The following is a 21898-nucleotide window of genomic DNA, read 5'->3' as shown; positions in this document are numbered from 1 at the left end:
CTTCAGGTAGGTCCTTGACATGGAGGCTTGGAGGAAGGACAGACAGTTCTTCAGTTTATGAATTTCGCCGATGCACTGGATCTTTAGGTAAAGCTGTCTGTCATCGGAGTATTGGTGTATCTTGATGTAGGTGTTGTGGCTGGAGGGAAGTTTGCTCTGTTCTGCCTCGAGTTCTCAGGTCTATTTATTTGAGGGACTCTGGCGCTACTGGTCCTTGTAGCTAACCCTTGTGGATGGAGGGAAGCTTGCCTTGCCTCTTCTGGTATATAACCTGTGTAATTGGAGGGAAGCTTGCATTCCCTCTCCTTGAATATGTTCGTTCTGGTTGGAGGGAAGCTTGCACTGCCTCCAGTTCTCCAGATATGAAGGTTTGGAAGGGAGACATGCGCTACCTCCCTTCATATGTGCCCCTTGTGGATGGAGGGAAGCTTGCTCTGCCTCTTCTGGTGTATGACCCTTGTGATTGGAGGGAAGCTTGCATTCTCTCTCCTTGAATATGTTCGCTCTGGTTGGAGGGAAGCTTGCACTGCCTCCAGTTCCCCAGATATGAAGGTTTTTAAGGGAGACATGCACTACCTCCCTTCATATGTGCCCCTTGTGGTTGGAGGGAAGCCTGCTCTGCCTGTCCTTGAATATGTTCGTTCTGGTTGGAGGGAAGCTTGTACTGCCTCCAGTTCTCCAGACATAAAGGTGTTAGGGAGGGAGACTTGTGCCCCCCCCCTTTATATGTGCCCCTTGTGGTTGGAGGGAAGCTTGCTCTGCCTCTTCTGGTGTATGACCCTTGTGATTGGAGGGAAGCTTGCATTCCCTCTCCTTGAATATGTTCGTTCTGGTTGGAGGGAAGCTTGTTCTGTCTCTTCTTGTATCTCACATGTGTGTTGGAGGGAAGCGTGCACTGTCTCAGCTTGTCCTGTGCCTTATTCTAGTGTTGTATGTAAAGCTCAAAGGTTCTGAATCCGAAGCTTTTAACAACCACTGAATTCACTGTAAAATAAACGTATTTAACAGCCATATAAAAACAAACAACCCGCAGCATGAGGGCTGACCCTTTGCCCCTCTCTCCACCCTCCCCCATCAAGGATTTGTGTGCAAAATAAAATAGGCTAAAGCAGTCACAGACAGGAAATGTTCCATTGCTTTGTGGCAGGCATAACAATTAGGCGGCTAATTGTTGTGGAAAGTGATTGCACGGCGAGTGCAAGGCGGCGGCGTCCAATCAGCTGCGAGCCGCCGAAGGCCACGTCTCTTGAAAGGAGCTGCAGTGTGGCGAGCAGCGGGGGCAGTCAGAGGGGAGGATGGGAATCAGCCGTTATAGAAGCGTTGTTGTGCTTTCTCGTGTGTCTGCCTTCTCTGCTAGCATTAGTGCTCGCCGCGCAGGGGCTCCTCTGCATGCAAATTGCCCTTAATCAATGGTAGAAGACTTCGCTGCCGCCCCGCTGGGAATTAGGCGCACGTGTTTAGGAGGATCTCGCACTCAGCTCAGAACAGCTCTTTGCGCCGAGGGCTTCCGTGCGCGGCTGCAAACAATCTGCAAGAAAATCAACCCTATTGTGTAAAATTATGGCGATTTTCCTGAAGTCCGCGGCAGTGGCGGCTGGTGAATTTTTAATTTGAGGGGTGAAAATGTTCTAGACGAATATGCGGGCCCCGATGCGGGCGCAAATGGATGCAGCGAGGGAGGCTGAAGTAACCAAAGAGGAGGGTTGGGGAGGTTCTCGCCATGAGAAAAAATTCAAAATAAGGGGTAAAATGGTACATTTTACAGCAGACCTTGTGGGAAACATTGGGTAAAAAGCCACAAAGTTTGCAATCGGTTTTGTATGGTAACACATAAAAACCCAATAGATGCAAATCACCAACATTGCAAAGGAGCGTCCCCCAACTCATTTTCAAGACGTCTTTGCTGGCAGTATATGATAGTATGGAGAAAATAAATCATGAAGAAAAACATGTTCATGTTGGCAGCGTCCATGTCCATACCTATCCCTACACCAATATATTCCAGTATTTCCATGTAAGAATACACACCTGTTAGCTTTGCCAGTAAAAAAGTTGCCCACAGTAAGAGAATATGTCCAGAATGGCTGTATCCATTTAGGCCAGCATGGCCATGTACGAACAGTCATCATGTTGGCTTTACTCTTGATGACAGTAGAAAATGGCATGTATCAGTAAGAAAATATACTCAGACTGGATGCACCAATGTAGGCCAGTCTAGACACTTAATAACATTTTATGTTGGCTTTAGCGTTGAGGCCCGTTAAAAAAATGCCATGCCACATCAAGAAAACACATTCAGACTTGCTGCACCAATGCATGCCAATCTAGCCATGTAATAACACGAATGCTGACTATATCCTCGATATCAGGAAAACACGTCATGCCAGAGTAAGAAAATATGACTATACTGCCTGCCCATCCCCCTACAAATCAGAGGTTCAATCCCAGGCAAACACATCAGCACAACTATTCATAAGCACTTCACCTGTGTATACGTGCTATATAAATAAACAATAAATAAATAAATATAAGTTCACCAGCACACCCTCACAGCATTCGTACACTCTCTTTCACCCGTGCACCCGTATACTGTTTAATTCACATGTGGCCACACACATAAACATGCATACACACATACAAACATGTTTATTGTCCTCACCTGCAGCTCCAGTCAAGAATCAGCTCCACCTCAGGCTCCCACGACATCTCTCCTTCTCCTGTGCAGCACAAACATGAACAAGGAAGCGGGGAGTGCAAATGTGGCACCATCTCTATAGCCAAGGCCCTCTGAATGTGCAGGGAGGTGCTGAAGCACCTCCTTCACACATTCAGGCCTGCAGTACCTCAGCCTGCATCCCCAAAGGGCCAAATGGCCATGCAAGACTGGAGAAGCAATAACACCCCGGCCATGTATGCTGATTGGGCATGCATGCTAGGGTACTAAAATCTGTCAATGCAAAACCTTGCATATCTTTAATAGTTAAAGGCAGCCCAGGTGCTCTTCCTGCAGGTGTGGGAACGCTCAGTGCCCCATCGTCAATTATGAATGAACAGCACAGGCCCTTAGGACCCATCTGCAGTGGTAAATCACCATTTGACAGCATTTACCACTACAGGGGTTGGGAATTGCTGTAGTGTCTACATTCAATATTGCTTTCTACCACTGGTTTGTTTGTGAGTGATAAAAACACAAACGGTGGAACAGATGTGTGCATCACCTGGAGGGGTATGAATACTGTTGGCAGCAAATCAGCAGTAAACTAGCCGAAAAATACCACTCGCAAAAACAAATGTACATTTCTGGATATTAGCAGTGCCTCTGCAGGATACATTCTTTTTTTTTTAAAAAAAACTCTACGCAGTGGCATGAGTGTTATACGGAATGCACATTGTGGACCTTGTAATGCTTAGCACAATTTTTAAGAATAGTTTAGAGCTTGTCTAATTTTTTGTGGTAATTACCACCATTTTAGGATGTCTTATTTTTCTGTGATGGGGATTGATGGTGGTAATATATTTACCCAAAGCAGTTATTTTATCACCAGCTGAAAATTACCCAAATTGATTTTTTACTCTGGAGGTATTTTGCCCTTCTGTAATGGTCAGTAATTTTTGACAGGTAGAACTTACCTACCACCAGCGATAGCATTGCTACACTTCCTAAAACGGGAGCGGGCAGCTGCATCTTCTATAAACCTTCCAGACTCTGCCTTTTTCGTTTAGTTCAGGTAAGTTGCAGCAGGAAACACTGCTCCCCAAACCCAATCAGCCCTAGTCATGGTTTCATTTCTCGCCTCTAGGCGCTGCCTGCATGAGGCGGCGAGACATTGCCAAGGGGAAATATGTGTGTGTGTATAGTTCTTGCCTGAATGATAAAATGTGTGCGCAAGAGACCATGCTTCCGAAGGCTGGGCCTTTGGTTCAAGTGTGGGTCGCCAGAAGCCGTCCATCCCAAATACCCCTTGCTCAAAGCCCCTGGTAAATTGGCGTAGAGCTGCATATCCCCTAAGGTCTGCACCATTCACCTTCCTCGCTTCACGCGCACCCACAGCCTTGGCTGTGCTTGTAGGGGTCATGGCCGCTAGACATTGGAACGGGATACCTGAATGCATTTCCTTTATCGAGCATCCTCTTGCATTTAGAAAAAGAATCAAACCCGCACTGTTCTGCTCCATCTTGCTCCAGGCCGCCTCCTCTCCATTTCACCATCGCTTCTCTCCTCATTGGAATGAGTGTTAAGATCCCCTTGGCTCGCAGCGCCCAACCACGGCAATAACAATTGCTGTTAATGTTATGTTGACTTATACCGCGCACCGCTACCATTTGCATGGTCTCCAGCCCCTCGCCTCAGAGATCTATGCGCAACCCGCAGTCACATGCGTGAAGCCTGGCAGGGGCGGTACAGCCATTCCTCCTTCCAAGGGCGATCAATCGGTCCCATTGAGCTTGATAACAGCAACATGTACTATTACAGCGATTGGAAGTGTGAGGAAGCATATACAGGTAACATTATCGTTATTATTAGGAGTACCACTAATATTATAGCTCTTACTGTTGCTCAATTTCACAGTTGGCAGCTCCAGTGCACATATTTATTTGTTTGGTAAAGCACTAACCTTGAACGCAGTTGCTTCGTAGTCCTCCAAGAGAATAACAAGCAGGGGGAAGCATGTGGGGGCGAGAGGGTATGTGGGGAACTTAACCTTATATGCTTTGATTTAGGCCCAGTTAAATGCAAAGCAAGAGGGGTAAGTGCAGTAGTCAAGTAGAACAGTAATGTCGTACAAACAGAAAGTACAATAGGTGGAAACAATAGGGAGCTCACTTAGAATGTGGCGATAAGAATAGCCCTGGCACATATCCGCCAAAAAACCTTTGGAATAGTGGCAGAACAGAGAAGGCCATGTTTCCGCTGATAACGAGTCTGGCGAAAGTGGTGTATCTTACTCCGTCGTAACCAATGCCAATACGCCAATTGCACTGCCAGAATACCAATGGAACATTGGCGGACTGCCATCGGCGTACATGTAATCGGCAACCGCGAGCGGTCAGTATGCCATAAAAATCATCAGAAGTGCTTCCGAAAAACAGCATAAACTGGTTAAAATGCCAGTGGAGAAAGTGCCTGCCCACTGATTGCAAGGGCCCACTGTGAGTAATTCAGCCACCTGCACAGGGAGAGTGCGCTCGCCTGGGCTTCTTTGTTTTTTTAATAATGAAAAGGAATGATGGGAGACCAGCCTCTGACGACTGTGTGAGGCCATTCCACACACAGTCCATCTGCTTCCCACACAAAACACATAGTCACATGTACTCTGGGAAGACACAGCCTACAGGCGCCGTCTTGCCCTGTCATATTCAGCTGGATTGTGACAGCCCCGGGTACATCACAGCATCTCAAGGAGCGGGAAGGCACACCTTTCTCCAGCATGGGCATCCTAATTTAAATATCAACGGCCCCATGGATCTGCTTTCCTTTGTCCTCCGTTCGTGGCAGTGCATACTAATGAGAGATAATTGAAGCAAGCCTGAAGGGGCTTGGTTGCCGGAATAGACAACAGGAAAGGTGAGGCAACAAACCTTTGGTATGCAATGTGTCAACTTGAAGCTAGTTCCCACCCTTCTGTTTGAAAGGCAGTGAAATGCATGTTTGGGTACACTATTTACCATAGGCAAACCCCTGCAGTGCTGACCCCTTTCAGAGCGGAGAAGTATGGGGTTTAGGGGAGACAGGAAGTCTGTTCCCAGCACACACTTCAAGGGAACCCTGAACTTTAATCAAGAGTCGCAGAGGGCTCAGCTAACCAGAGAGACACTTTGATCTACAATAGACAGGGAGATGGTGGGACTTAGGTATATGCTGTCACCCCCTTGTAGCCTGCACCAATCACTGGGGCCCATTTGGCTTTAAAAGAGGGCTGAACCCCTCACTTAGCAGATCACCTGAAGACTTTGAAAGAAGTAAGAAGAAGGACTCATTTGGACCAGAGCTGAAGGTACAGTCTACCTTATATCTTCAGCTGGTAAAGGAAACCCAGGAGTTCCAAGAGGGAAGCAAGATCATCCCCCCAAACATCTCCCAGGGAACAGAGGGAGATACTGGACTCAGAGGACCCGTCCAGCAGCTCCAGAACCGGGACCCAGCCAGCACTCAGCGTGCCCTGCTAGGTTCTGCCAGCAAGCTTCCTAGGTGGGAAGTGCCGGAGAGTATCTGAACTAAGGACAAGGCTGTTGCCTGCAAACACTGTACTGAGCTTTGGGCCGTCCGTATTGAAAGGACACGAGCCCTGCGAAGAAGCTAGGAGGAGTGCCACACAAGCATCATCCACTGTCCATCTTGTAAGGACATTTTCGAGACAGTCGAGTCCTTGAACCGCATCCGGCTGCACCGTTGACTGTTGTCATGCCACAGTCACTAGAGCCGTCCCAGCTGCCTCGACCAGCATTCCAGATCTGCAAACCAGCACAGAGACAATGATTCTTGGCCCAGAGCCTCCAGGCCCAACAGCCGGCAAACGTCCGTCCAGCCTCACTTGCCGAACTGCCTACCACCTGGTACCCGCAGCTGTCTCCCACCACTAACTCTGTCTCACGGGCTGCAAAGCGCCCTGGAACTGCCTCGACGCTGTCGAGTACAAATAACTTCTTCAGCTCCAGGTACATTGTGGTTCTGCCCCCCTGGTCCTTCTCTGAAGGTCCCAAGAGACACTTGCGACCCTTTGCCCCTTTGGTGTTGAAACCAAATAACCTTGAACAATAAGACCGATTACTTTACCAACTACCCTCTTGTCAGTATCCAGCATGCATCCCTTTTCTTTGTAAAACTGTCTGTCCTCTTTGTTCCTTTACAGTGTGGGTTGTGATTGTAGTGGGCTAGAACTGTCTGTTGTAGTAATAATCAAGTAGATATTTTTTATAAAACCTAGTCTGGACAGTTGCTTTTTTATCATTGGGTAATAATTGTATTTTCGCTGTCTTTCAACTAACCAAAAATCCACGACCTTGCGGAGATAAGCCTGCTGTTCCGTCCACATTACCAAAAATTGGAAAAGAAGGTCTTATAATTTACTTGTATTCCAATCTTTTCGGATCCCTTCTGGTGTACTAAATGTGTGGGGCTGACTGATGATTTAGAAGCCGATATTCATCCCTGGACCACTCGTGCCCTGGAAGTTGATTTGTCAGAGTGGGCCATTTTTTTTGGTCAACGTGTGCCACTTTCTTGGCTCATTTGGATCAGTTTGATAAGTTACTTCATTATGAGGCTAGCAGGTTTGACCAGTGTTACTGACTGAATATTCTTTAAAAAGCACAGTTTGCATCACATTTGATCAACCCCCCCCCCTTGGGTACTACTCAAGTAGTCTGTCACAAAAGAAATGAATTGTCATTTTTGCAAATGTGGGGCACTTTTTCATTGGTGCCTGAGACAATTGTATGCCCCAGTCCAACCCTAGCTAAGGGCCGTGGCCTCCTAGGTCCTCTCTGCAGTCAGCGTGGTCCCCTGGCCTTTTCTGCACTGAAGAGACTAGGAACCACTGTAGGAGGGCGAGGGGGGAGCCATGAATCCTGCCATGCCTTCTCCTTTGCAATTACAATAGAAGAGAAATTATAGAAGAGAAATTGTGTCTGTTTCTGCATCAATTTTTTGCTCTGACAGCTCCTGTTCCAGGAACTAATGAGGAGGATGCTCTCACCAGTGATTGCAGCAATCCTCAAGGCGTCGACAACAGCGATCCATCAGTGATAGATCTGACTAAGGCCGCAGCCTTGCGCGTCCTTCTGGTAAAATCTAACCCATTTCTATTCTCGCGGCTACGCTGCCAGCATTTACAAGCTGATCCGCATGAGGTGGAAGGAGTTCATCTCAGCGGTCTGAGCATGGGTCTAATCCTCTGATTTATATCTACTCCTGCACAGTTTACGGAACATGGGACTGTAGTAATGGATGCACTCTCCTTGCAGTGATCACCCTCGACTCCAGAGGACAGAAGACGACTTCTTGATTTGGTTGCAGAAGAAGACAGAAGGAAGATGTTATCTACATTGAGACACCCATCAAGTACATCCTATAGCTTCTCAGGTGCCAGCCCAAGTACCCCACTTAGAGCTTACATGCACATGCCATGCCACACATATCCCACATATGCATTCCATGCAGACGCAGAGTGTGACGAATCAACTTCTGGGGCACCAGTGGTCCAGGGATGAATATCGGTTTCTAAACCATCAATAAACCCCACACATCTAGCACACCAGAAGGGATCCGAACCGATTATAATACAAGTAAATTATAAGACCTCCTTGTCCAATTTTTGGTAACATCGACAGAATGGGAGGCTTATCTCTGCAAGGTCGTGGATCGTTGGTTAGTTGCAACACAGCGAAAGTACAATTATTACCCAATGAAAAAAGGCACTGTCCAGTCAAGGTTATATATACAAATAGCTACTTTATTATTACTACAGCAGATAGTTCTAGCAAAATACAATTACAACCCACACCGTAAAGGAACACAGAGGACAGACAGTTCCACGAAGGAAAGGGATGCACTCTTGATACTGACAGGAGGGTAGTTGGTAAAGTAATCCGTCTTAAAGTTCAAGATTTTTTGGTTCCAGCAACACAGGGGCAAAGGGTCGTAACTGTTTCTAGGGGCCTTCAGAGAAGGACCAGGAGGGCAAAACCTCAATGTACCTGGTGCTGAAGAAGTTCTTGGTGCTTGACAGCATCAAGGCGGTTCCAGCCTGTGAGACGGAGTTAGTGGCGGGAGACAGCTGTGGGTAACAGGCGTAAGTCAATTCAGCAATTGAGGCTGGAAGGATGTCTGCAGGCTGTCCGGTGCGGCGGCTCAGGGCCAAGAATCATTGTCTCAGTGCTGTTTGGCGGATCTGGAATGCTGGTTGAGGAATCTCGGATGGCCCTGCAGACTGTGGTGTGACAACAGTTAGCGGTGCAGCTGGATGAGGTTGAGGACTCGACTGTCTCGTAATTGTCATTAAAAAGATGGACGCTGGATAATGCTTGTGTGGCACTCCTCCTAACTTCTTCGCAGGGCTCGTGTCCTTTCAAGAAGGATGGGCCAAAGCCCAGTAGGGGGTTAGCAGGCAACGCCTTGTCCTTTGTCCAGAGACTCTCCGCCACTTCCAACCAAGGAAACTTGCTGTCAAAACCAAGCAGGGCATGCTGTGTGCTGACTTGGTACCAGTTCTGGAGCTGCTGGTCGGGTTCTCTGAGTCTGGTATCTCCCTCTGTTCCCTGGGAGATGTTTAGGGGAGGGATCTTTCTTCCCTCTTGGAACTCCTTGGCTTCCTTCACTAGTGTAAGGTGTAAGGGGTTATAGGTCAAAGTATCGAATCAAAAGGATCGAATGACAAAAAGGTTGAATCAAAAGGACTGAAAACAAAAGGTTCGAAAAAATGTTGTTGTTTTTTTACATTTTTTTTTTTTGGGGGGGTCCCCATCCCCAACCCACTTTTTTTGCCTAAACGAAAACCCCCCAAAAAATATATAATTAAAAAAAAATGTGAACCTTTTGTTTTCGATCCTATTGACTCTCACATTTTGCATTTGATCCTTTTGTATTCGATCCTTTAACCGGACACCGTGTAAGGTAGACTGTACCTTCAGTTCGGTTCCAAATGAGTACTTCTTCTTACTCCTTGCGAAGTCTTCAGATGATTTGATCAGTGAGGGGCTCAACCCACTTTTAAAGCCAAATGGGGCCGAGCGATTGGTGTAGGCCACACCTAACTTAAGTGAGCCAATCCTGGGTCTCCACCAACAATCTTCAGTGATGCTTCAGGTCAGAATCCTTGAGCTTGGCAACAGACAGAGGAAGGATGAAATCATATAATTCTAAGTCCCACCCATCTTCCTGTCTGCTGTACATCAAAGTGTCTCCCTCATTAACTGAGCCCCATGCAGTGCTTGATCACAACATGGGCCTCCTTGAAGTAGAGGATTGCAGGCAGACTTTCACCTCCTACAATTCACATACTTCCTTGCTCTGAAAGGAGTGGTTCTAGACAGGACATTCACTGCCCTTTCATACCAAGGAGGGCTGTTAGTACCAAGTTGACATATTGCATTACAAAGAGGTGTAACTTCTTGCACCTAGGCCTTCCCTGAGGCCTGCTAATTAACATTCTTCAGTATTTGCCACCACCAGCAAGGTGTGATAATGAAGATGCAAATCCATGGGGCCTTGAAATCCTAATCAGGCTGCCCATGGCCAAAGGCTTTTGATGCACCCGTGGCTGTCAGGTGTCAGCTACACATGGCAGGGGATGGCGGCACTGGTAAACTGTGTCCTCCTAGAGCACATGACCATTTTTCTGCTGAGCGTGGAAAATATGTGCGGGAATGGCCCCACATATTTTCGGAGGTTGATCTCCCATCATTCATTCTTTTAGATAAACAAAAAAAGACAAGCCGAGTGCACTCTTGCCGTGCAGATGGTCGATTCTCTCACACAGACATACAAAGCCAGGACACAACATCTAATCTATTGACGTGGAAAAAGTAAGGTCACAAAATAATGAATTTCCATGACTACGTACGGGAAAGAAAAGCCCCTCGTAAGGGAAAAAAGTCTGCATTGCCATACTGTTGTCCCTGGTCTTTTACAGTACTGGCTTGGGAGAGTGCACAATTTAAATGTACACAGTCCAGCAATGGACCATACTGGAAGCACCCAACCATCCCATACCAGCTGGGAAAGTGAGGTGCTCAGCAACCTGCAATTAAAGATATTAACACAAGGAATGGGCCACAACCCTGGGTTCCTGATAGCAAATAAGGCACAGTACACCAGAATTAAAGATATTAACACAAGGATTGGGCAACAAATCTGGGGTCCTGGTATCAAATAAGGCAAAGTACACCCGAGAGGAATTTTTAACTGTTCGGGGCGCTTATATTATAAAACCATAATGGAATGTTTAGCACATTCCTCTTTTCACAGTTTTTCCCCCTTCAGCCACCCATTCGCAGTTTGCTCCTGGATTACTAAGAACTAAAAAAAAACTTCCTAGGCAAAATTTAACACCCATGAACCTTAGGTAGGTCCCTAATTACCTCTTTCCCCAGGCTTTCCCTTTCCATGTCATGCTTGCTATGCTTCTCCTCATCTTTCCCCCCTGTTTATCTTAACCTTGGCAGCTGCAGTTTTTTCTTAATTGACAGTCCAAGTCTTCAATATGTTACTCATTGTCTCGGGAGGATAGCTCAGGAGCAACGTGCTCGCCTTGGAAGCAAGTCGACACAGAGGACCACAGGTTCGATCCCCAGGTCCATGATTAGAAATCTCTGGGTATTAAGCGCGTTAAAAATAACCCATCATAGCATATATAGAATACACTTCAAGGATAGTACCTTTACAGCGTCCCTAGGCCTCTCCCGCAGCCTGGAGCCCCCCGCTCCTCTGCCGCAGGCTACATGACCTTCCCTTCAAGAGCAAGTGGGACTATCTTCATAAAGCTGTGATGGTGCACTTTTAGATTGTTTTCCTCTACGACTGGGTTTTTCAAATTCTTCCTTTGTGGCGTTGAACCTGTTTCTCTGTTGGGCTCCACCCAAGACCCGCCCACTTTCTTGGAGGCTGCGAGGAAGCGCTGCACTCCTTTGATGAACCCCAGTCGCTTATTTATTTTACATTTTTTAAAGCGCTCACACAGCCCACAGGCGCTGCTGTTACAGGAATTGTTGTTTTTTTATTTTTCTTTCTTTCTTAGTTGGGTATTTATAACGCGCTTAAACACCCAGAGATTTCTAAGCGCGGATCGGGGATCAAACCTGTGTTGCTTCATGTCGTCTTGCTTCCAAGGCACGCACGTTGCCGCTGAGCTATGCTCTGTCCGGGGCTCCAGGTAACTCTCTTGTGTACCGGACATCCCACTCCCTCTATATGGCCCTGGAGGGGTTGAGCCTGCAGGCCCCTTTGTGGTGTGGGCAGCCCCCCCATAAACCGCTCTTCAGCCGAGGTAACGATTTCTTCACCAGCCACCCCATCTGGCCACGGCTCGTGTGGGCTTGCCACGACAGGTCAAGTGCTCTCTTCACCCAGACCGCTGTGCACCATATGGCATGTGATTTTAGATCTTCTCCGTTCCACCCGGACCGGCCCCCAAGCGGACCATACGACACTCAAGCCATGGTCCGGTTTGGGACACCTGACCACACGGCCCCAGGACGAGGGACTTCTTCAACCAGGTCACACTCCCAGCGCAGGCCCGGGGCTTGCCTCCTTCCCTGCCGCGCCGCTTTCCTGGGGTTACCCCACTTACTCAGCCCTGGGCTAGGGCACTTGGTTGCCGCTACCCGGCGCGTTGATCTCTGCCGTGCTGCAGCTGACATATGCATCCTGGCCAGCCAAATCCCTGACTCCTTGGGGCACTCTTCTCCTCCTCTTTTCTTTCTCCTCCTTTCCCTCTTTCTTCTTTGTTGTCTTCTTCTTTCTCCTTTTCTTCGAACTGTCCTCTCCGGCTGTCATTGACTCTTGGTTCAATAAAGTCCAATCCTTTTGGAAGGGGAGCCATGCACATTGTCCTCGCGTTCTGTGTCCTCCCCATGGTGGGTCATGGTGGGGTATACAGTCTGATAAGTTAGTCAAGCACATACACATTTAATAAAATGTTTAAGAACTCCTATTGCTGTGTCTGTGTTTTTTTACCCTTCTATTCTCCAACTCCCCCAATGGCTATGTCTGGGCAAATCACCCTGTCTTAAAGGCCCGATGTTGGCCGGGTGTTACAATACTCGAGACACACATGGATTTCACAGCAATCAATCTTCAAACAGGAAGTCTTCCAAACATTCAATTTCCAAGCGTCAGCTCGTGAATGGAGGCCTGAGCTTAGATCGCTCTATAATCCGCACCCTGGTGCGACGTAGGATCCCTTCAAAGGGGGGATCAGCGACCTTTGGCTCTCTAGATGTTCATCCACCACAGGGCACACTGATCTTAATGCTATTGAGTTTACTTGTACAGTGGTTTTGGGTTGTCCTCAAAATTCAGTGCTTTAAGTGGGATGCTAAATCGAGGGGGAGGGGCGTTGTTAAGAGCAGGAGAGCTGGGCGCACTTTCATTATTACCTTTAATGCACCCAGCCCTGAGCCCCTCCCTTTTGTTCCAAATCACGGGCTTGGAGCCTGTGATGAAGAAACAAAAGGAGAGGCTGGGCACACCAAAGATCTGACACCAGTGCGCCCCAGTTCTCCTCGGTGCCTTTAACAGTCGGCCATTTCATTGAAGGAGCCGTGTGTTGCCTGCGGAGTGAGGTGGGGTGCAGGGCGGGAATCTGACCCCGACCCAACCGCAGGCAGCTCTTTGACCACTCGGCTCCTTGAGTGACAGGGCTACCTGCTGCATGCAGGCTCCTAACGTAGAAACAGGCGGAGAGCTGGGTTGCCCGACCTTTGCTATCCTTTTGGTTCTGACTGAAGACGCAACAGGAAGCCCTTTAATCAAGCAGCACTGCATAGTTTAAGTGCTAACTGCAGGTGTTAGAACTTTGGATTAGAAAAAAGAAGAAGCAATGCCTTTTCTTTTTTTCAAATCCAAAGCGTGGACACCTACAGGCAGCCCTTTAACCGTGCAGCACTGCTTAGCTAAACAGGCTGCCTGAGAGGTAGACGTGGCTGGGGTTAATCAGGGGTGAGCCCCGCTAGGGCTTGGCTCGGGATCCCTTTTTGGAGACCCGGCCAGCCTCAGCACACTTAAAGTGCTGTCAAAACTCATAATCCAGGCAGTCATTTGTAGGTTTTCTCATGGGTAAAGCCAGTGCCTCTCCTGAAGTAAGGCCCGGGACTGTTCTTTCTTGGGTTTTGTTGAATATGCCCATGTCAAGCTCTTGGCATCCACAGTCCCTGACACCTTCGAACACACTACTGTTGTACACCCAGTGGTGGGTGGAAGTGGAAAAAAGGAACTAGTGGCACCGTGGCTGCATTAAAAAAGGATGGAGTGGGATAGCCGGACAGGCGGCAGGAGTTGGTAGGGGGGTACCAGGATCACAAACCTTGGCTGAACAGTGAAGCAGGGATTTTAATCCACTCTGCAGATTTGACCACATACCTTACAAGCTTTACTCAATACAAATAGTTTGGATGTCAAGGCCTGCAGTAATAATGTCTTATAGAGTTTACTTACTAAAAACACAAATTGCATAATAAAGCCACAACATGTAAATCCTTATAGCAACATGTTAAGCCAAAAGAATATCATTGTGGCTTTAATTTTCACATCCTGATTGGTAAACTATAAGTCCCAGAATGCAAGATAATGCCAAACAGAAAAATCTAGTTAACCCCAGTGTACTTTCAGTGATTTAAGACATGTAAGTTACAGAGGTTAATGAAGCAGCTGGTGTTGCTGTGCCTTTTTAAAAATGTGCGCTTTCAGGCAAAATATGTACCTGGCATTCACAACAATATAGCTGATGCTTTATCCCGTTTTATACTGCAGGAGTTCCAGCATTACCCCCCAACGGCGGATGCAGCGATGACGCAGCGAGTCTAGGGGCTTGGTGCCCAGACTTAGCCTCGCTGATCAAGGGTTCCGTGCCCGGGAAAACTCAGAGGGCCTATGAGAAATCATTCAGGGAGTTCAGGGAGTTTTCTGGGACACAGGGTCAGACCAACATATTTCACAGGGATCCTTGGATTAGGTTTCTAGGTCACCTTCGAGCACGGGGAGTTTCAGTGGGTGTGGCCAGACAGAAGGTAGCCGCAATTGGGCTCTTTGCTGGCTTACAAGGGAGGGCGACCCCTTCTGCCGATTTTGCAGTATGAAAAGCACTTGCGGTTTGGAGGAAGTTGGAAGGCCCCAGAGAGACATCAGATGGCCCATGGATCCTGAAAAGCTGGGCTCCATAGTCCGGGGTCTGGAACGAATATGTAGGGATGAGTTTGAGGTGTCCCTTTCAGGGCGGCTTTCACCGCGGCTTTCTTTGGCTCCTTCGGGATAGGGGAGGTGGTGGGCGCCTCTACGACACATTTTGCAGGAGGATTGGCGTTAGGGGACCTTTCATGGGAGGGGGGTGACTGGCTGCACTTGTGGCTCAGGAGGTCAAAGACCGACCAGGAGGTGAAAGGTACCAGGATTACATTGATGCACCACTGGATGGGTGAGATCTGCCCAGGAAGGTTACTTGGGGCATTTCTGCTTCACAGGGGAGAGTGGGGGCGGGGGAGCTCTTTCCTTGCACAAGGATGGTTTGTGACTTTCTGGGTTCCAGTTCGGAAAAATCTTTGAGAGGCCACTGGAAGTGGTAGGGCTTGGGGGTCTAGATCCCCCCCTACTCCTTTCCAATTGGCGTGGCTACTCCATCTACAGGTTATGGTTGTGAAGAGGGGCAGATCAAGGCAATCGGGCAATGGGCGTCCAGCGCATACAAGGGATACATTAGGACACACTTATTATGTTGACATTGTATGTTTTGGGGGGACTGTCTCTTTCTGCATTTTTTGCTGTCTTTTGGGCATCTCCCCTGGTTGTTTTCTCGGTCATCTAACGTACTTTCTTTTTCCATTATCTGCATAGAAACGGATGGCGCAGCTGGTGGTATGGGTAGTTGGTCACTCATTCATACGACGAGTGGAGCAGAGAGTGCGGGATCACCCTGGGTTGTTGTCAGATACAGCAGGCTCCGACATACAGTGGCTCCGGTATGGTGCCTTGCAGGTGGACCAGGTGCTTCCAGTGGTGGAAGCCCAACCCACGTAGAAGGGGCTGCCAAGCCCTGATCTGGTTATCTTGCACGTGGGGGCAATTACCTGGTACAGCTGGGTAGACGGACGCTGGGGAATGCAGGTTCTCTTTTTGTTTGGTTCAGACGTTTTTGCCCAGGGGCACTGCTTGCCTTGTCCCAAACTATTCTGTGGGTTAACTGGGGGCGACCGGGACCTGCACACCCGTTAAACTTATCTGCCCGAAAATTCAACAATTAACTTGCTCAGATGGCAGCATGCCACCGGTGCCTGCGGATCGTGGAGAACGGCCTGTTGAGGGGCTTGAGACTTTTGATCCTGACGGGGTACACCTGCCCCACATGTGCACAGAACTGTTGCTCCAGAACTTTCTAGCCATTATTAGGACATTTGGTCAAGTGGGGTGTGTCACAGGCCGGTCGGTCCGCGCTCCTGTGGCAGGTGGGAGACCACCACCTGGACAGTGAGCTGCCCCTCTCGGGGAACTCTGGAGCTGGAATGGTGTTGAGGGGAGGACAAAGGATGCCCACCCATCATAATGTGTGAACGGTCAGCCAGGGGTCCCGGCGGCAGAGGGTGTGGAGTGGGTGGGAGCAGGATGCAGTTTGCGCCGGTATCGAGGGGTCTGCCTCCTGGTATCACACCCTGAGAGGGTATGGTGAGGAGGGAACAGTGGCCTCGCACCATGCGCCACTCTGGGCGGTGGGAGTCATGGTCCGCCTGGACCACCTGTCTGTTGGATAATATAAATTGTGTTGTTGTGGGGTATGTCTTTGTGGGGAAGCCATATTTTGGTTTGTTCCGTGGTAATGGTTTGGGGTTTCTGATGATTAAAATGTTGAATAAAAATGTGGCCAGAGCGGCATCCATATGCATGTCTAGTGTGTTCACTTCTGCCCTGGCGCTGCCCCCTGCAGGGCCCACAAAGGGACAGACCCGCCTATTGCAGGGATGCCGGGTTGACAGGACCAGGAGATGCCGGTGGTGTCTCAAACTGGTTCAGGTCGGTGGATGCCGGCTATGGTCGCTGGTGGGGCCACGGTGAGGAGTGCGCTGCAAAATCGCTCATAAAACGAGGGCAGAGAGGAAAGTGGTCATCGGTCTCCACCGATGACTGGGATAGTCTGCGCCACCATGCTCCTGCTCCCTGGGCCCATACAGTCATGACTGCCCTTTGTTTGGAAGTTTTTCCATCCCACCCATCCTGACTTTCGAAGTTCGGGGCGGGGGTGGGGGGAGGGAACTAAGGGAGGTGGGGTAGGACCATGTGGACACTGGAGCTGGAATGGTGTTGAGGGGAGGGCAAAGGACTCCCCCGATCATAATATGTGAATGGCCTGCATGGTGGGGGGGGCGGAAGCAGGAGGCAGTTAGGGCCGGTATCGACCCCTGAGAGAGCATGATGGGCATGGTACGGTGGCCTGAAGGTGTGCTCTGTAGAAAGCAAAGAAACTAGTGGTACGGCGTACCAGTGATTTACATTACACTTCCATCTCTGTGTACACCATTACCAGTATTCAACATCTCTTTTGTAACACCCCAAGTGCTCTCCCTTAGTCTGACTGGACCTACCTGGGGCTTGCCAACTGGGTGCCGGGCCTTCTAAATGGCCTAGTACTGGGAGGAGCTTTGAGCTTCCCCAAATATACAGGGAATTACATCGTCTCGCATTGTGTGCTTTATACCAAAAACGACATAAAAACAAACGTTGTGTGAACCGTTTGTGATGTCACAGAAAGAGGAACCGCCATTCTAAAAGTTTGGCTTCACCTGCCAAAGCACATTGCAAGTATTAACGAAAATGTACTGACTTACGTATACTATATGTATAAGAAACAAATTGGGAGAGACTGAGACGCTACTTATGGTGATATTTCACTTTAAATATTTTTTGACAGAAAACGTACTTCAGGACCAACGAGTATGGCCTCGATTCCGCTGCCATTTCTGTTCAGCGCATTGCCTGCATTCTGATTGGCTGCAGGGCCATGGCCGAACTTGAAATTGCCATTTAGTCCATGAGCGCATTTCGGAATAAAATAAAATTAATGAACATGAATGGGAGCTGAAGTGAAGAAGGGGCCCCTGCAGCCTCCTTCCGGAAGCCATAGTCTGATGGCGTGCGGGTGCGGGGAGCACAGATTAGCCGCTCCATTCCCGGCGCACGAATTCAATGAGGGTCCATCAGAGAAATTACATGAAAAAGGCCTTCAGGTTCAAGACGGATAACAGCGACGTTATTTCCGAATGGGCTTTTAATCATGGAGCTGAAAAGTGCTCATTAATAAAGGGACTGCAGCGCCAAATGGACGGCGCACGCTCGCCCAGCGCCAAATCATAACTGAGCCGTGCAGCGTCAGCCCTGCGCGTTATCGCCACTGGGGGCGCCTTTCCTCCGTCAGGGCTCATATGCCTTAATATGTTTCTCCTCGTTTCATTTCCACCCAGTACGCATTCAGAGCTAGAGTATTGGACGGGAAACAGTGTTGGAAATGGAGAACTGTCACCTCTTTGGAGGGGCGGGGCTGTGGGAAGGTGGGGGCAGTGCCAAGGCGTGTGGCTCTCGGCCAGGTTGGCAACACAGTGGGCATCATTACGAATCCGGCGGTAACCCTGCCGGTGCTACCGGCGGGTTGCCGCCGGACTCGTAATATTTTACCGGCGCCTGACTTCCCGGTGCCACCATGAGATTACAAATCCGGCGGCTCAGGATGTTAGGCGCCGGTAAAATTTAAGTCCCCATAGGACTCTATGGGAGTGGGGACTCGGGAAGTGCCGGCACCTTAACAACGGTGCCGGCGCTTCAGTGAACGGTCTGCCTACCGTGACCGCTGCGCCCGGCAGGGACAGACCTGTCAGGCACATCGGCCATGACAGGCAGACATGTAGTTTGCCAGTGTGGAAACAAGGGTGCCGGTGAGCTTACCGGCACCCTTGTTTCCGGACTGACAAACTAGTAATGAGGCCCAGTAACTCTTCATCGAACCCAATCCTAGTGATTTGCATAAAAGGAAAGAGCATTATGGGAACATCATAATGTCAACAATTTTAAATGGTAAATATGTCTTAGATGGATTCAGTAATATTAAGTATGAAGCCCTTTTAAGTGAATAATGGACTTTTCTGTTGTGATTGGTCACAATATTCAATAAAGAGATGTCTATAAACTGCAGGACATACATGTCAGTTTGGACAGTTGCAGCACTGTTTGTGTGGCTTTGGCAGTTTCCAGTGGCGAGACTTATGAATGCTTGTTGAAGAGCTGGTTACTCGTGCGTGCGATAATGCAGCTTCAGATGTGCTTGGTAGATTTCTGTGCTAGCCCTTGGGCCAGACGAAAGAACAGCACATGGTTGAGTTGAGTTATAGCAGGCGTAACCTGATGAGCAGACCGCTTTCAGAAGAGTAGGCAGCGCTCTGTGCCGAGTCTTTTGAAAGCAGGCTTGTTAAGGTGCAGGACCTGGGAGAGACATGTGCTGGCCCCTGGCTCTGAGGACGGAGCGGCACTCCGGCAAGACATTTTTTGCCGGAGCACCGCTCTGTCTTGTTCCGGCCCATTCCGTGCACTGATGGGAAATATTTTCTCCATTAGGCAAACCACTGAGTTCTGAAGTGGGGCACCTTCAGGGCACAAGCTTTAGGTGCCATGTGGGGGAGGTTTGATCTTACAATCAGTACACATCCTTCTGCTTACACACTACTGAGTCAATCTCACACAACCAATGCACACCACTCGACGCAGCCAACCCTCACAAAAACCTAGCCTAATTGCCCTAAAGGCCCAGGCCATTATCCTGCACTGCAGGGCCCTAAAGGTCCTTCCGCTGGACTTCATGACCGCGGTTCTCTTTTTACCAGGCAGAGAGTGGGGGTAGATCGCTCTCCTCTGTAGGTGTCTCCCTCTGGAATGGCCTCCTTGCCCCTCTCAAACTTGAGCCGGACCACCTGAAGTTCCGGAAGCAGCTCAAAGCGTTCCTCCTCTCCTCTGCTTTTCTCTCTCTCCCTCCCCTGCTGACCTACCTGACCTACCTGTCAGTTGTACCGACTGGTTGCTTGACTACCCTCAGAGTCCCACTGAGTCCAGGCTCTTTCTTGCTCAGTCACCCTTGCACTACCTCCGGGTCTACCACGCACTTAGGGGTTGTAATTGTTACCCTACAGTCCCTTGTCCTCCTTGCACTACCCAGAGCTGCCCTGCCCTGGCTGCACTTACTCAGAGCATTTCTGCCCTGTTTTCCCCTCCCCTCTCCCTTGCACTTCCCTCTCCCTTTCTCCTTGCACTTCTCGTTCTCGCACTTGCAAGATCTAAGTGAAACAAAGCCTAATAAGATCGTTTGTCTTGTCCTCCCTATGTCTTCCCTTCCTTGTCTAGTTGCGCCTAGAAACACTTGTGCACATGTGACTCATATCATATCATACCCCAAGAGTTTCTTCCCATCCGACTCCCACCAGAACTGGGAGTCAAAAGAGGCCCTGGAATTTCTTTTCAAAGTGGTCAATATTATCCTTTTCCATAAGAACATTTGGAAATAAAATGGGAAAGAAGACCAGGGTGCAGAGGCTGAGCGGGAAATCTACAGCGTTCCCTGTATGCCAGTCCACCCTTGACCTCCATCCCCTACCTAGCACTGAGGACAAACCGAGCCAACTCTCGAGGTCCTTCTTCTGGCCTATGTTTTCTTCAGACCGAGCAGACCAAAGACAGAGCACTCCACGGTTCACCATTTTAGGACCAAATGCCTCGTCTCGCCAGGACCCATCTATCCCTCTTAGACACTACTTAGGAATCCAAGAATTAAGTCCAAATGGAACTCTTACTGCTTATTTCTTTTTATTTGGTACGCAATCAACGGTGACCACAGTTTCTGTAGAATTAATCCCTATGTATATCAGTGCATTGGCTGTTTAAGATTATTGCCAAGAAATGATGTAGAAAGATTGCGTGTGGAACATGATGAAAGGCAATAAACCAGAGTGGGTGGAAAGGGTAGGGGACAATGCAGGCGTGACCTTTGCAGCACAGTACACTATTTACAACTCACTCCAATGGCAAGAAGCTGAGCTAGGCAGGTCAGGGTTCCAGACAAAAGGTCTTTCTCTGGGGATCTTCTTGGATAGTGTTAGGGGTGCTGTTGGCATGAACGGCATGGGTGGGTGCCCCAGTGCAAGAGTGCCTGAAGACCAGAGGACCGCCAACCCTAAATTACATCACTTCTAGTGCCCACTTAGCTGCCAAGAAATAGACATAAAGCATTGAAGCCAACAACGTCCACTAATTCACCAGCTTGACGAGCTGATAACGTTTTTCCCCACCCATTGCTGGTATAAGGTAATAATGTCCCCATACATAATGTCCCCAATAATTTCCCCATACATAATGTCGTCCAGAAAAAGCCATTGGCGACATTATATATGGTGACATTATGTATGGGGATGGGTTGCGGGGATGTCTCCTGCTCCACTTGTAAAAAAAGAAAACATATAGGGGTTGCGGGCGTCTCCCCCACATGTTCAATGTAATAATGTCTCTGCAAAAAACTGCAATTCTTCTGTCAGGAGACATTTTTTACATGGAACCCCCATTGCTTGCATCAAATACAATGTGCTCACTAAATCTAGGATTGGGAGCCATGATATGGTCACCTTTAGAGCCGATTAATATAGGCTGTGACAAACTGATCACGCTCAATACAATATCCATATCTTCAGCCACATGCATCTGTGATTGATGGGCACCTGATCTGAGCTACCACCATCCAATCAACCCAAAACAGTAGCATTTCATGCAAACAATGAATGTCGGCTTCCATGCATATTAAGCAGTAGCTTTTCCCGGATTCCCTCAAGAACCCAGCTAATGTCATGGAGGCGTGAAAGGAGAAGAGTTCATTCTTTCATTGGTTCAGGGCTGGTGTATACATTCTTTCCGGCCCTAAGCAAAGTGGCATTGTCCCCACCCTTCTCCATGGCAATCAGGGCACGTTTGCTAGTTTCAGGGCCAAGTTGACACGCTAGGCTTATGGTGAAATGGGCAGCTAACTGGTAATGGCTTGTCATAGCCCTGGCTGTGGATGGAGTGTACGGTGACTAAACCATTAATTAACACCGGATGACCACCAGGCCGTACAAGGCTATAAGTGGTATGGGTCTCCCTGGACTCGGGATCCAGCAAAAGACCTTCCCATGC

General features: G+C 48.8%; 1 protein-coding gene across 1 annotated transcript in view; it reads right to left on the bottom strand.

Annotated features, from left to right (window-relative positions):
* RAB26 (RAB26, member RAS oncogene family) overlaps nucleotides 1-21898 on the bottom strand; it is a 1605669-nt gene that overhangs the window by 424453 nt on the left and 1159318 nt on the right. The gene's annotated exons all lie outside the window — the stretch shown is intronic.

This window comes from Ambystoma mexicanum, chromosome 2q (genome assembly GCF_040938575.1).
Source record: "Ambystoma mexicanum isolate Mex_15411 chromosome 2q, UKY_AmexF1_1, whole genome shotgun sequence".
In the NCBI taxonomy this organism is placed as follows: domain Eukaryota; kingdom Metazoa; phylum Chordata; class Amphibia; order Caudata; family Ambystomatidae; genus Ambystoma; species Ambystoma mexicanum.
This window is presented reverse-complemented; position numbering and strand designations above follow the sequence as displayed.